The sequence below is a fragment of the Pleurodeles waltl genome, chromosome 12 (assembly GCF_031143425.1).
Source record: "Pleurodeles waltl isolate 20211129_DDA chromosome 12, aPleWal1.hap1.20221129, whole genome shotgun sequence".
Classification (NCBI taxonomy): Eukaryota; Metazoa; Chordata; class Amphibia; order Caudata; family Salamandridae; genus Pleurodeles; species Pleurodeles waltl.
In genome coordinates, this window is record NC_090451.1 from 124,067,647 (window position 1) to 124,083,010 (window position 15,364).

The 15,364-nt window shown below is 42.9% G+C and overlaps 4 non-coding genes across 4 annotated transcripts; all 4 read right to left on the bottom strand.

The window, feature by feature from the left end:
* Positions 1 to 1,153: 1,153 nt before the first annotated feature.
* Positions 1,154 to 1,235, bottom strand: TRNAL-UAG (transfer RNA leucine (anticodon UAG)). The gene has a single exon. It is a non-coding gene; the product is annotated as a tRNA-Leu (tRNA).
* A 4,120-nt stretch (positions 1,236 to 5,355) lies between these two features.
* TRNAL-UAG (transfer RNA leucine (anticodon UAG)) lies at positions 5,356 to 5,437 on the bottom strand. Its single transcript has one exon. It is a non-coding gene; the product is annotated as a tRNA-Leu (tRNA).
* Positions 5,438 to 9,559: 4,122 nt separating this feature from the next.
* On the bottom strand, positions 9,560 to 9,641 carry TRNAL-UAG (transfer RNA leucine (anticodon UAG)). The gene has a single exon. It is a non-coding gene; the product is annotated as a tRNA-Leu (tRNA).
* Positions 9,642 to 13,761: 4,120 nt separating this feature from the next.
* On the bottom strand, positions 13,762 to 13,843 carry TRNAL-UAG (transfer RNA leucine (anticodon UAG)). The gene has a single exon. It is a non-coding gene; the product is annotated as a tRNA-Leu (tRNA).
* Positions 13,844 to 15,364: the final 1,521 nt, after the last annotated feature.

The window sequence follows — 15,364 nt, forward strand, 5'->3', positions numbered from 1 at the left end:
AGTGGGTTTTCTTTCTATACCGGGTATACAGCAATTAATTTGCCGAAGTATAAAGAGTGAAAAATAGGTATCAAGAAAACCTTTCTATTTCCAAAATGGGCACAAGATAAGGTGTTGAGGAGCAGTGGTTATTTGCACATCTCTGAATTCTGGGGTGCCCACACTAGCATGCGAATTAAAGGGCATTTCTCATGTAGACGTCTTTTTTACACACTGTCTTATATTTGGAAGGAAAAAATGTAGATAAAGACAAGGGGCAGTATCACTTGTTTTGCTATTCTATGTTTCCTCAAGTCTCCCGATAAAAATGGTACCGCACTTGTGTGGGTAGGCCTAGCGCCTGCGACAGGAAGTGCCCCAAAACACAACGTGGACACATACAATTTTCCCAAGGAAAACCAAAACCTATGTAAAAGACATTGTCATTTGCAACGCCAATAGCTCTAACTCTCCCAAATGTGAGACCTTTCGCATTGCAAATGCTTGTTTTTTTGTGCAGACAAGTATTCGTGGAGCCTGCTTTGGTTCTTAAGACCTCAGACCTAAAGCAAAGCTTAGACAGAAACATAGCAATGTGCCCTTTGCACACAGTTAGAGATACAACTACATGGAGTTATATATAGGTGTGCACGGCCATTGTGCACAATTCTGTTGTGATATAAAGTTTCGGTATGGGTTATTGAGAGTTCGTAGTTATGGCCGAGTGGCTACGGTGATGAGCTTGAAATTCATTGGGGGTTCCTTGCGCAGGTTCGAATCCTGCCGAGTACGTCACTTGTTTATTTTAAACCTGATATTTAAAATAACTGTGAAGAACACATTTACCAACTTTATTTGGGAAGATAGATAATTTGCTTTAAATCTTTATTTAACAGAGGTTCGATTTTATTTTGCAGACAGAAGAGCGGGGTGACCGCGTGGGGAGAACAAATTATTTGTTAAACCTTCCATTTGAAGGTGATCTAAGCAGAATGAAGGAAAACAACAGCAGCGCCCATCAGCCGATTTCTTGGGAGTCCACGGTTTAGGAGTTTACTTAGAAGGAGACTGCAAAAGAGTTTTAAAATTAGGGACCTATTGGTAGAGTCACTGTGCATGCAAATTGAAGGGGCAGGAGGGAGATGCGTCATTAAGATCTGTTAAAATCCATCTCTGGCAGCGGTGGGATTCGAACCCACGCCTCCAAAGAGACTGGAGCCTAAATCCAGCGCCTTAGACCGCTCGGCCACGCTACCTTCAGTTTTCTGTGTGTCTGTGCACTTCATGAGCACCGAAACCCTGCGTCTTGGCACTCAGTGTGGAAAGTCGAGTCGATAAACCGTTTAAAGGACATGATTACAATGTCGGGAGGGTGATGTGGTAATTGAAGGTTATCTCTCTTACTCAGTCACTGCACAAGTCTTCTCCCACCTGCTCGGACCTAGTGCAATCACCTTAAAAGACAACACTCTCCGAGCAATGACTTCCAACCAAGGTATAAGCACCTGCTCTACATAGGCAATGTGACTCCATCATTTTCTAATGAAACAAGTGTTTATACTGGTGGGGTCATTTCTTTGGGTGGGATCTAATGAATGAGCAGTTCATTCAAAAATAACCGAGGAGTTGCACGTATTCATGACATTAGCCCTATTGCCGCACCCAGTATCCCCAACATACTGTTTAGCTTTCCAGTGACGTCATGTCTTGTGTGGCCTATTCACATTCCGCTGTTAATATTTTTTAGCCAACAGAATTCCACACTTCCCGGTCTTTGAGCTCACATTGAAAAGGCACAAGTCCCAAAATGTAACCGGGTGCTGTTTAAAACTCCAGCACTGGTGGGCGGTGCTCCAGGTGACATGGGGCCCACCTGGATGCTCTGACTGCCTTTCACGTGACAGTCACAGACACACACAGGACAGAGGTTCAAAAGCTATTCTGAAAGAAGTAAGGACAACAGGCCCACGTGAAACTAAACTTTTTAAATAGATGATTTTTGTTTCTATTGACCGGGTTCTCACTCGTTCTGCGCGCCAAGTCAAATGTAAATGAGCCTCGCAATAAAAATGCACAGAGGATGGTAAAATTCACTTCACTCTGCGCTCGTTGATGCTGAGAGCATGGTTGTCAGCCCGCACGCTTGTTATTTTGATGTGGAATTACTTGATTGCTTTGTGATAATTTTCATTACTCCGAATTGGAAGCTCCCCTACCCCAGTAATAACGTTTGAGGTATTACCTCCCTACCACACCAACAAGGCCACCCTCTGACCAAGTCCTTTGCCTCTCTTCAGAACTACCATAAGGCCCTCCATGCACTAGGAACTTTTTGCTTGACGACCATGTAGGCGTCCTTGGAATATTGATATTTAGAAGTAACAATGTTTGTTTATTTTAACTTACTGACCTTTTTAGGGTCTCGCTTGATAGACTCTGTAGTATTCAGTAAAGTGCTTGGAGCCCGCATGTCTCTCACCATTTTTTTATTTATGTGGCACTCTTCTTTACAGTTTCTTAATTCATCAAGGCATGTCTTGCATCATTTCCGTTCCTCTCTGTAGAGCAGCGACCAAGCGTTGATTGATTCAGCTTAATCAGTGCCTGACCGCTGCTCCCCACCTGATCAAGGTACTATTTTTTCCTTTTACCTTCTAGTGCCCTGCAAACAGAAGGCTTGTGACTGGCAAAAACATGACCAGCAGGTCAACCAAAACTGTTAAGTTTTAAATTTAAATCGAACTTTCTTTTATTTTGCCAAATCGTCTTTTCCCACGTTCCACGCATGTTTTCTTTTGTTTTTGTTCGTGGGCGCTCTTCTCAAAAGATGACGATTAGCTTGTTTAAGATATTGCAAAACAACAGTGTTTCTTTATTATGTGTAAATTCTGAAATTATGCTTTGACACATAATCCTGCGGAATACTTCAATCCACCCCACTCCAATCTGCCCCACTACAATCCACCCCCATCCAGACCACTTCACCCACACTAATCCACCTCACTCCAGTCCAAATCACTCACCCGAATCCAATCCACTCTAACTCATCCCACTCCAACCCTCTCCAGCCACCCCTATCAAATCTGTCTCACTCCAATTTGCCCCACTCTAATAAAAAACAATCTGCACCACTCCAAAACAATCTGTCCTACTCCGATCCAAAACAATCTGACCCACTCCAATCTGCCCGACTCCACTTCAAAACAATCTCCCCTACTCCAATTCAAAACAATCTACCCCACTGCAATCTTCTGCACTCCAATCCAAAACAAACTACCACACTGCAATCCAAAACAATCTGCCATACTGCAATCGAAAACAATCTGTCCCACCCCAGGCAATGGTGGCTGGTGCACTTTGAAAGGAGGGGGTGGGAGGGAACAATAGTTAATCTGAAGCTAAGTGAAGAAATTGGAATAAAATAGTGCATTTTAACCCCTTCGCTACCAGGCCTTTTCCCCCTCAGGTGCCAGGCATTTTTTTGGCTATTTGGGGCAGGACGCGCTTAGGCCATCATACATTTTTGTCCACATAAGCTACCCACGCCAAATTTGTGTCCTTTTTTTGCAACATCCTAGGGATTCTAGAGGTACCCAGACTTTGTGGGTTCCCCTGAAGGAGACCAAGAAATTAGCCAAAATACAGTAAAAATGTATTTTTAAAAAAATAAATGGAAAAAAGGGCTGGAGAAGAAGGCTTGTGGTTTTTGTCCCTGAAATTGGCATCCACAAAGGGTTTGCAGTGCTAAAATCACCAGCATCCCAGCTTTCAGGGACAGGCAGACTTGAATCAGAAAACCCAATTTTTCAACTCAATTTTGGCATTTTACTGGGACATACCCCATTTTTACGATTTTGTGTGCTTTTAGCCTCCTTCCAGTCAGTGACAGAAATGGGTGTGAAACCAATGCTGGATCCCAGTAACCTAAACATTTGTGAAAAGAAGACAACATTCTGAATTCAGCAATGGGTAACTTGTGTAGATCTTACAACGGTTTCCTACAGAAAATAACAACTGAACTAAAAAAAAATATTGAAATTGAGGTGAAAAAAACAGCCATTTTTCTCTACGTTTTACTCTGTAACTTTTTTCTGCAATGTCAGAATTTTGAAAGCAATATACCGTTACGTCTGCTGGACTCTTCTGGTTGCGGGGATATATTGGGCTTGTAGGTTCATCAAGAACCCTAGGTATCCAGAGAAAATAAATGAGCTGCACCTTGCAGTGGGTTTTCTTTCTATACCGGGTATACAGCAATTAATTTGCCGAAGTATAAAGAGTGAAAAATAGGTATCAAGAAAACCTTTCTATTTCCAAAATGGGCACAAGATAAGGTGTTGAGGAGCAGTGGTTATTTGCACATCTCTGAATTCTGGGGTGCCCACACTAGCATGCGAATTAAAGGGCATTTCTCATGTAGACGTCTTTTTTACACACTGTCTTATATTTGGAAGGAAAAAATGTAGATAAAGACAAGGGGCAGTAACACTTGTTTTGCTATTCTATGTTTCCTCAAGTCTCCCGATAAAAATGGTACCGCACTTGTGTGGGTAGGCCTACCGCCCGCGACAGGAAGTGCCCCAAAACACAACGTGGACACATACAATTTTCCCAAGGAAAACCAAAACCTAGGTAAAAGACATTGTCATTTGCAACGCCAATAGCTCTAACTCTCCCAAATGTGAGACCTTTCACATTGCAAATGCTTGTTTTTTTGTGCAGACAAGTATTCGTGGAGCCTGCTTTGGTTCTTAAGACCTCAGACCTAAAGCAAAGCTTAGACAGAAACATAGCAATGTGCCCTTTGCACACAGTTAGAGATACAACTACATGGAGTTATATATAGGTGTGCACGGCCATTGTGCACAATTCTGTTGTGATATAAAGTTTCGGTATGGGTTATTGAGAGCTCGTAGTTATGGCCGAGTGGCTAAGGTGATGAGCTTGAAATTCATTGGGGGTTCCTTGCGCAGGTTCGAATCCTGCCGAGTACGTCACTTGTTTATTTTAAACCTGGTATTTAAAATAACTGTGAAGAACACATTTACCAACTTTATTTGGGAAGATAGATAATTTGCTTTAAATCTTTATTTAACAGAGGTTCGATTTTATTTTGCAGAGAGAAGAGCGGGGTGACCGCGTGGGGAGAACAAATTATTTGTTAAACCTTCCATTTGAAGGTGATCTAAGCAGAATGAAGGAAAACAACAGCAGCGCCCATCAGCCGATTTCTTGGGAGTCCACGGTTTAGGAGTTTACTTAGAAGGAGACTGTAAAAGAGTTTTAAAATTAGGGACCTATTGGTAGAGTCACTGTGCATGCAAATTGAAGGGGCAGGAGGGAGATGCGTCATTAAGATCTGTTAAAATCCATCTCTGGCAGCGGTGGGATTCGAACCCACGCCTCCAAAGAGACTGGAGCCTAAATCCAGCGCCTTAGACCGCTCGGCCACGCTACCTTCAGCTTTCTGTGTGTCTGTGCACTTCATGAGCACCGAAACCCTGCGTCTTGGCACTCAGTGTGGAAAGTCGAGTCGATAAACCGTTTAAAGGACATGATTACAATGTCGGGAGTATGATGTGGTAATTGAAGGTTATCTCTCTTACTCAGTCACTGCACAAGTCTTCTCCCACCTGCTCGGACCTAGTGCAATCACCTTAAAAGACAACACTCTCCGAGCAATGACTTCCAACCAAGGTATAAGCACCTGCTCTACATAGGCAATGTGACTCCATCATTTTCTAATGAAACAAGTGTTCATACTGGTGGGCTCATTTCTTAGGGTGGGATCTAATGAATGAGCAGTTCATTCAAAAATAACCGAGGAGTTGCACGTATTCATTACATCAGCGCTATTGCCGCACCCAGTCTCCCCAACATACTGTTTAGCTTTCCAGTGACGTCATGTCTTGTGTGGCCTATTCACATTCCGCTGTTAATATTTTTTAGCCAACAGAATTCCACACTTCCCGGTCTTTGAGCTCACATTGAAAAGGCACAAGTCCCAAAATGCAACCCGGTGCTGTTTAAAACTCCAGCACTGGTGGGCGGTGCCCCAGGTGACATGGGGCCCACCTGGATGCTCTGACTGCCTTTCACGTGACAGTCACAGACACACACAGGACAGAGGTTCAAAAGCTATTCTGAAAGAAGTAAGCACAACAGGCCCACGTGAAACTAAACTTTTTAAATAGATGATTTTTGTTTCTATTGACCGGGTTCTCACTCGTTCTGCGCGCCAAGTCAAATGTAAATGAGCCTCGCAATAAAAATGCACAGAGGATGGTAAAATTCACTTCACTCTGCGCTCGTTGATGCTGAGAGCATGGTTGTCAGCCCGCACGCTTGTTATTTTGATGTGGAATTACTTGATTGCTTTGTGATAATTTTCATTACTCCGAATTGGAAGCTCCCCTACCCCAGTAATAACGTTTGAGGTATTACCTCCCTACCACACCAACAAGGCCACCCTCTGACCAAGTCCTTTGCCTCTCTTCAGAACTACCATAAGGCCCTCCATGCACTAGGAACTTTTTGCTTGACGACCATGTAAGCGTCCTTGGAATATTGATATTTAGAAGTAACAATGTTTGTTTATTTTAACTAACTGACCTTTTTAGGGTCTCGCTTGATAGACTCTGTAGTATTCAGTAAAGGGCTTGGAGCCCGCATGTCTCTCACCATTTTTTTATTTATGTGGCACTCTTCTTTACAGTTTCCTAATTCATCAAGGCATGTCTTGCATAATTTCCGTTCCTCTCTGTAGAGCAGCGACCAAGCGTTGATTGATTCAGCTTAATCAGTGCCTGACCGCTGCTCCCCACCTGATCAAGGTACTATTTTTTCCTTTTACCTTCTAGTGCCCTGCAAACAGAAGGCTTGTGACTGGCAAAAACATGACCAGCAGGTCAACCAAAACTGTTAAGTTTTAAATTTAAATCGAACTTTCTTTTATTTTGCCAAATCGTCTTTTCCCACGTTCCACGCATGTTTTCTTTTGTTTTTGTTCGTGGGCGCTCTTCTCAAAAGATGACGATTAGCTTGTTTAAAATATTGCAAAACAACAGTGTTTCTTTATTATGTGTAAATTCTGAAATTATGCTTTGACACATAATCCTGCGGTACACTTCAATCCACCCCACTCCAATCTGCCCCACTACAATCCACCCCCATCCAGACCACTTCACCCACACTAATCCACCTCACTCCAGTCCAAATCACTCACCCGAATCCAATCCACTCTAACTCATCCCACTCCAACCCTCTCCAGCCACCCCTATCAAATCTGTCTCACTCCAATTTGCCCCACTCTAATAAAAAACAATCTGCACCACTCCAAAACAATCTGTCCTACTCCGATCCAAAACAATCTGACCCACTCCAATCTGCCCGACTCCACTTCAAAACAATCTCCCCTACTACAATTCAAAACAATCTACCCCACTGCAATCTTCTGCACTCCAATCCAAAACAAACTACCACACTGCAATGTAAAAAAATCTGCCATACTGCAATCGAAAACAATCTGTCACACCCCAGGCAGTGGTGGCTGGTGCACTTTGAAAGGAGGGGGTGGGAGGGAACAATAGTTCATCTGAAGCTAAGTGAAGAAATTGGAATAAAATAGTGCATTTTAACCCCTTCGCTGCCAGGCCTTTTCCCCCTCAGGTGCCAGGCATTTTTGTTGGCTATTTGGGGCAGGACGCGCTTAGGCCATCATACATTTTTGTCCACATAAGCTACCCACGCCAAATTTGCGTCCTTTTTTTTGCAACATCCTAGGGATTCTAGAGGTACCCAGACTTTGTGGGTTCCCCTGAAGGAGACCAAGAAATTAGCCAAAATACAGTAAAAATGTATTTTTAAAAAAATAAATGGAAAAAAGGGCTGGAGAAGAAGGCTTGTGGTTTTTGTCCCTGAAATTGGCATCCACAAAGGGTTTGCAGTGCTAAAATCACCAGCTTCCCAGCTTTCAGGGACAGGCAGACTTGAATCAGAAAACCCAATTTTTCAACTCAATTTTGGCATTTTACTGGGACATACCCCATTTTTACGATTTTGTGTGCTTTTAGCCTCCTTCCAGTCAGTGACAGAAATGGGTGTGAAACCAATGCTGGATCCCAGTAACCTAAACATTTGTGAAAAGAAGACAACATTCTGAATTCAGCAATGGGTAACTTGTGTAGATCTTACAAGGGTTTCCTACAGAAAATAACAACTGAACTAAAAAAAAATATTGAAATTGAGGTGAAAAAAACAGCCATTTTTCTCTACGTTTTACTCTGTAACTTTTTTCTGCAATGTCAGAATTTTGAAAGCAATATACTGTTACGTCTGCTGGACTCTTCTGGTTGCGGGGATATATTGGGCTTGTAGGTTCATCAAGAACCCTAGGTATCCAGAGAAAATAAATGAGCTGCACCTTGCAGTGGGTTTTCTTTCTATACCGGGTATACAGCAATTAATTTGCCGAAGTATAAAGAGTGAAAAATAGGTATCAAGAAAACCTTTCTATTTCCAAAATGGGCACAAGATAAGGTGTTGAGGAGCAGTGGTTATTTGCACATCTCTGAATTCTGGGGTGCCCACACTAGCATGCGAATTAAAGGGCATTTCTCATGTAGACGTCTTTTTTACACACTGTCTTATATTTGGAAGGAAAAAATGTAGATAAAGACAAGGGGCAGTATCACTTGTTTTGCTATTCTATGTTTCCTCAAGTCTCCCGATAAAAATGGTACCGCACTTGTGTGGGTAGGCCTAGCGCCTGCGACAGGAAGTGCCCCAAAACACAACGTGGACACATACAATTTTCCCAAGGAAAACCAAAACCTATGTAAAAGACATTGTCATTTGCAACGCCAATAGCTCTAACTCTCCCAAATGTGAGACCTTTCGCATTGCAAATGCTTGTTTTTTTGTGCAGACAAGTATTCGTGGAGCCTGCTTTGGTTCTTAAGACCTCAGACCTAAAGCAAAGCTTAGACAGAAACATAGCAATGTGCCCTTTGCACACAGTTAGAGATACAACTACATGGAGTTATATATAGGTGTGCACGGCCATTGTGCACAATTCTGTTGTGATATAAAGTTTCGGTATGGGTTATTGAGAGTTCGTAGTTATGGCCGAGTGGCTACGGTGATGAGCTTGAAATTCATTGGGGGTTCCTTGCGCAGGTTCGAATCCTGCCGAGTACGTCACTTGTTTATTTTAAACCTGATATTTAAAATAACTGTGAAGAACACATTTACCAACTTTATTTGGGAAGATAGATAATTTGCTTTAAATCTTTATTTAACAGAGGTTCGATTTTATTTTGCAGAGAGAAGAGCGGGGTGACCGCGTGGGGAGAACAAATTATTTGTTAAACCTTCCATTTGAAGGTGATCTAAGCAGAATGAAGGAAAACAACAGCAGCGCCCATCAGCCGATTTCTTGGGAGTCCACGGTTTAGGAGTTTACTTAGAAGGAGACTGTAAAAGAGTTTTAAAATTAGGGACCTATTGGTAGAGTCACTGTGCATGCAAATTGAAGGGGCAGGAGGGAGATGCGTCATTAAGATCTGTTAAAATCCATCTCTGGCAGCGGTGGGATTCGAACCCACGCCTCCAAAGAGACTGGAGCCTAAATCCAGCGCCTTAGACCGCTCGGCCACGCTACCTTCAGTTTTCTGTGTGTCTGTGCACTTCATGAGCACCGAAACCCTGCGTCTTGGCACTCAGTGTGGAAAGTCGAGTCGATAAACCGTTTAAAGGACATGATTACAATGTCGGGAGGGTGATGTGGTAATTGAAGGTTATCTCTCTTACTCAGTCACTGCACAAGTCTTCTCCCACCTGCTCGGACCTAGTGCAATCACCTTAAAAGACAACACTCTCCGAGCAATGACTTCCAACCAAGGTATAAGCACCTGCTCTACATAGGCAATGTGACTCCATCATTTTCTAATGAAACAAGTGTTTATACTGGTGGGGTCATTTCTTTGGGTGGGATCTAATGAATGAGCAGTTCATTCAAAAATAACCGAGGAGTTGCACGTATTCATGACATTAGCCCTATTGCCGCACCCAGTATCCCCAACATACTGTTTAGCTTTCCAGTGACGTCATGTCTTGTGTGGCCTATTCACATTCCGCTGTTAATATTTTTTAGCCAACAGAATTCCACACTTCCCGGTCTTTGAGCTCACATTGAAAAGGCACAAGTCCCAAAATGCAACCGGGTGCTGTTTAAAACTCCAGCACTGGTGGGCGGTGCCCCAGGTGACATGGGGCCCACCTGGATGCTCTGACTGCCTTTCACGTGACAGTCACAGACACACACAGGACAGAGGTTCAAAAGCTATTCTGAAAGAAGTAAGCACAACAGGCCCACGTGAAACTAAACTTTTTAAATAGATGATTTTTGTTTCTATTGACCGGGTTCTCACTCGTTCTGCGCGCCAAGTCAAATGTAAATGAGCCTCGCAATAAAAATGCACAGAGGATGGTAAAATTCACTTCACTCTGCGCTCGTTGATGCTGAGAGCATGGTTGTCAGCCCGCACGCTTGTTATTTTGATGTGGAATTACTTGATTGCTTTGTGATAATTTTCATTACTCCGAATTGGAAGCTCCCCTACCCCAGTAATAACGTTTGAGGTATTACCTCCCTACCACACCAACAAGGCCACCCTCTGACCAAGTCCTTTGCCTCTCTTCAGAACTACCATAAGGCCCTCCATGCACTAGGAACTTTTTGCTTGACGACCATGTAGGCGTCCTTGGAATATTGATATTTAGAAGTAACAATGTTTGTTTATTTTAACTTACTGACCTTTTTAGGGTCTCGCTTGATAGACTCTGTAGTATTCAGTAAAGTGCTTGGAGCCCGCATGTCTCTCACCATTTTTTTATTTATGTGGCACTCTTCTTTACAGTTTCTTAATTCATCAAGGCATGTCTTGCATCATTTCCGTTCCTCTCTGTAGAGCAGCGACCAAGCGTTGATTGATTCAGCTTAATCAGTGCCTGACCGCTGCTCCCCACCTGATCAAGGTACTATTTTTTCCTTTTACCTTCTAGTGCCCTGCAAACAGAAGGCTTGTGACTGGCAAAAACATGACCAGCAGGTCAACCAAAACTGTTAAGTTTTAAATTTAAATCGAACTTTCTTTTATTTTGCCAAATCGTCTTTTTCCACGTTCCACGCATGTTTTCTTTTGTTTTTGTTCGTGGGCGCTCTTCTCAAAAGATGACGATTAGCTTGTTTAAGATATTGCAAAACAACAGTGTTTCTTTATTATGTGTAAATTCTGAAATTATGCTTTGACACATAATCCTGCGGAATACTTCAATCCACCCCACTCCAATCTGCCCCACTACAATCCACCCCCATCCAGACCACTTCACCCACACTAATCCACCTCACTCCAGTCCAAATCACTCACCCGAATCCAATCCACTCTAACTCATCCCACTCCAACCCTCTCCAGCCACCCCTATCAAATCTGTCTCACTCCAATTTGCCCCACTCTAATAAAAAACAATCTGCACCACTCCAAAACAATCTGTCCTACTCCGATCCAAAACAATCTGACCCACTCCAATCTGCCCGACTCCACTTCAAAACAATCTCCCCTACTCCAATTCAAAACAATCTACCCCACTGCAATCTTCTGCACTCCAATCCAAAACAAACTACCACACTGCAATCCAAAACAATCTGCCATACTGCAATCGAAAACAATCTGTCCCACCCCAGGCAATGGTGGCTGGTGCACTTTGAAAGGAGGGGGTGGGAGGGAACAATAGTTAATCTGAAGCTAAGTGAAGAAATTGGAATAAAATAGTGCATTTTAACCCCTTCGCTGCCAGGCCTTTTCCCCCTCAGGTGCCAGGCATTTTTTTGGCTATTTGGGGCAGGACGCGCTTAGGCCATCATACATTTTTGTCCACATAAGCTACCCACGCCAAATTTGTGTCCTTTTTTTGCAACATCCTAGGGATTCTAGAGGTACCCAGACTTTGTGGGTTCCCCTGAAGGAGACCAAGAAATTAGCCAAAATACAGTAAAAATGTATTTTTAAAAAAATAAATGGAAAAAAGGGCTGGAGAAGAAGGCTTGTGGTTTTTGTCCCTGAAATTGGCATCCACAAAGGGTTTGCAGTGCTAAAATCACCAGCATCCCAGCTTTCAGGGACAGGCAGACTTGAATCAGAAAACCCAATTTTTCAACTCAATTTTGGCATTTTACTGGGACATACCCCATTTTTACGATTTTGTGTGCTTTTAGCCTCCTTCCAGTCAGTGACAGAAATGGGTGTGAAACCAATGCTGGATCCCAGTAACCTAAACATTTGTGAAAAGAAGACAACATTCTGAATTCAGCAATGGGTAACTTGTGTAGATCTTACAACGGTTTCCTACAGAAAATAACAACTGAACTAAAAAAAAATATTGAAATTGAGGTGAAAAAAACAGCCATTTTTCTCTACGTTTTACTCTGTAACTTTTTTCTGCAATGTCAGAATTTTGAAAGCAATATACCGTTACGTCTGCTGGACTCTTCTGGTTGCGGGGATATATTGGGCTTGTAGGTTCATCAAGAACCCTAGGTATCCAGAGAAAATAAATGAGCTGCACCTTGCAGTGGGTTTTCTTTCTATACCGGGTATACAGCAATTAATTTGCCGAAGTATAAAGAGTGAAAAATAGGTATCAAGAAAACCTTTCTATTTCCAAAATGGGCACAAGATAAGGTGTTGAGGAGCAGTGGTTATTTGCACATCTCTGAATTCTGGGGTGCCCACACTAGCATGCGAATTAAAGGGCATTTCTCATGTAGACGTCTTTTTTACACACTGTCTTATATTTGGAAGGAAAAAATGTAGATAAAGACAAGGGGCAGTAACACTTGTTTTGCTATTCTATGTTTCCTCAAGTCTCCCGATAAAAATGGTACCGCACTTGTGTGGGTAGGCCTACCGCCCGCGACAGGAAGTGCCCCAAAACACAACGTGGACACATACAATTTTCCCAAGGAAAACCAAAACCTAGGTAAAAGACATTGTCATTTGCAACGCCAATAGCTCTAACTCTCCCAAATGTGAGACCTTTCGCATTGCAAATGCTTGTTTTTTTGTGCAGACAAGTATTCGTGGAGCCTGCTTTGGTTCTTAAGACCTCAGACCTAAAGCAAAGCTTAGACAGAAACATAGCAATGTGCCCTTTGCACACAGTTAGAGATACAACTACATGGAGTTATATATAGGTGTGCACGGCCATTGTGCACAATTCTGTTGTGATATAAAGTTTCGGTATGGGTTATTGAGAGCTCGTAGTTATGGCCGAGTGGCTAAGGTGATGAGCTTGAAATTCATTGGGGGTTCCTTGCGCAGGTTCGAATCCTGCCGAGTACGTCACTTGTTTATTTTAAACCTGATATTTAAAATAACTGTGAAGAACACATTTACCAACTTTATTTGGGAAGATAGATAATTTGCTTTAAATCTTTATTTAACAGAGGTTCGATTTTATTTTGCAGAGAGAAGAGCGGGGTGACCGCGTGGGGAGAACAAATTATTTGTTAAACCTTCCATTTGAAGGTGATCTAAGCAGAATGAAGGAAAACAACAGCAGCGCCCATCAGCCGATTTCTTGGGAGTCCACGGTTTAGGAGTTTACTTAGAAGGAGACTGTAAAAGAGTTTTAAAATTAGGGACCTATTGGTAGAGTCACTGTGCATGCAAATTGAAGGGGCAGGAGGGAGATGCGTCATTAAGATCTGTTAAAATCCATCTCTGGCAGCGGTGGGATTCGAACCCACGCCTCCAAAGAGACTGGAGCCTAAATCCAGCGCCTTAGACCGCTCGGCCACGCTACCTTCAGCTTTCTGTGTGTCTGTGCACTTCATGAGCACCGAAACCCTGCGTCTTGGCACTCAGTGTGGAAAGTCGAGTCGATAAACCGTTTAAAGGACATGATTACAATGTCGGGAGGGTGATGTGGTAATTGAAGGTTATCTCTCTTACTCAGTCACTGCACAAGTCTTCTCCCACCTGCTCGGACCTAGTGCAATCACCTTAAAAGACAACACTCTCCGAGCAATGACTTCCAACCAAGGTATAAGCACCTGCTCTACATAGGCAATGTGACTCCATCATTTTCTAATGAAACAAGTGTTCATACTGGTGGGCTCATTTCTTAGGGTGGGATCTAATGAATGAGCAGTTCATTCAAAAATAACCGAGGAGTTGCACGTATTCATTACATCAGCGCTATTGCCGCACCCAGTCTCCCCAACATACTGTTTAGCTTTCCAGTGACGTCATGTCTTGTGTGGCCTATTCACATTCCGCTGTTAATATTTTTTAGCCAACAGAATTCCACACTTCCCGGTCTTTGAGCTCACATTGAAAAGGCACAAGTCCCAAAATGCAACCCGGTGCTGTTTAAAACTCCAGCACTGGTGGGCGGTGCCCCAGGTGACATGGGGCCCACCTGGATGCTCTGACTGCCTTTCACGTGACAGTCACAGACACACACAGGACAGAGGTTCAAAAGCTATTCTGAAAGAAGTAAGCACAACAGGCCCACGTGAAACTAAACTTTTTAAATAGATGATTTTTGTTTCTATTGACCGGGTTCTCACTCGTTCTGCGCGCCAAGTCAAATGTAAATGAGCCTCGCAATAAAAATGCACAGAGGATGGTAAAATTCACTTCACTCTGCGCTCGTTGATGCTGAGAGCATGGTTGTCAGCCCGCACGCTTGTTATTTTGATGTGGAATTACTTGATTGCTTTGTGATAATTTTCATTACTCCGAATTGGAAGCTCCCCTACCCCAGTAATAACGTTTGAGGTATTACCTCCCTACCACACCAACAAGGCCACCCTCTGACCAAGTCCTTTGCCTCTCTTCAGAACTACCATAAGGCCCTCCATGCACTAGGAACTTTTTGCTTGACGACCATGTAAGCGTCCTTGGAATATTGATATTTAGAAGTAACAATGTTTGTTTATTTTAACTAACTGACCTTTTTAGGGTCTCGCTTGATAGACTCTGTAGTATTCAGTAAAGGGCTTGGAGCCCGCATGTCTCTCACCATTTTTTTATTTATGTGGCACTCTTCTTTACAGTTTCCTAATTCATCAAGGCATGTCTTGCATAATTTCCGTTCCTCTCTGTAGAGCAGCGACCAAGCGTTGATTGATTCAGCTTAATCAGTGCCTGACCGCTGCTCCCCACCTGATCAAGGTACTATTTTTTCCTTTTACCTTCTAGTGCCCTGCAAACAGAAGGCTTGTGACTGGCAAAAACATGACCAGCAGGTCAACCAAAACTGTTAAGTTTTAAATTTAAATCGAACTTTCTTTTATTTTGCCAAATCGTCTTTTCCCACG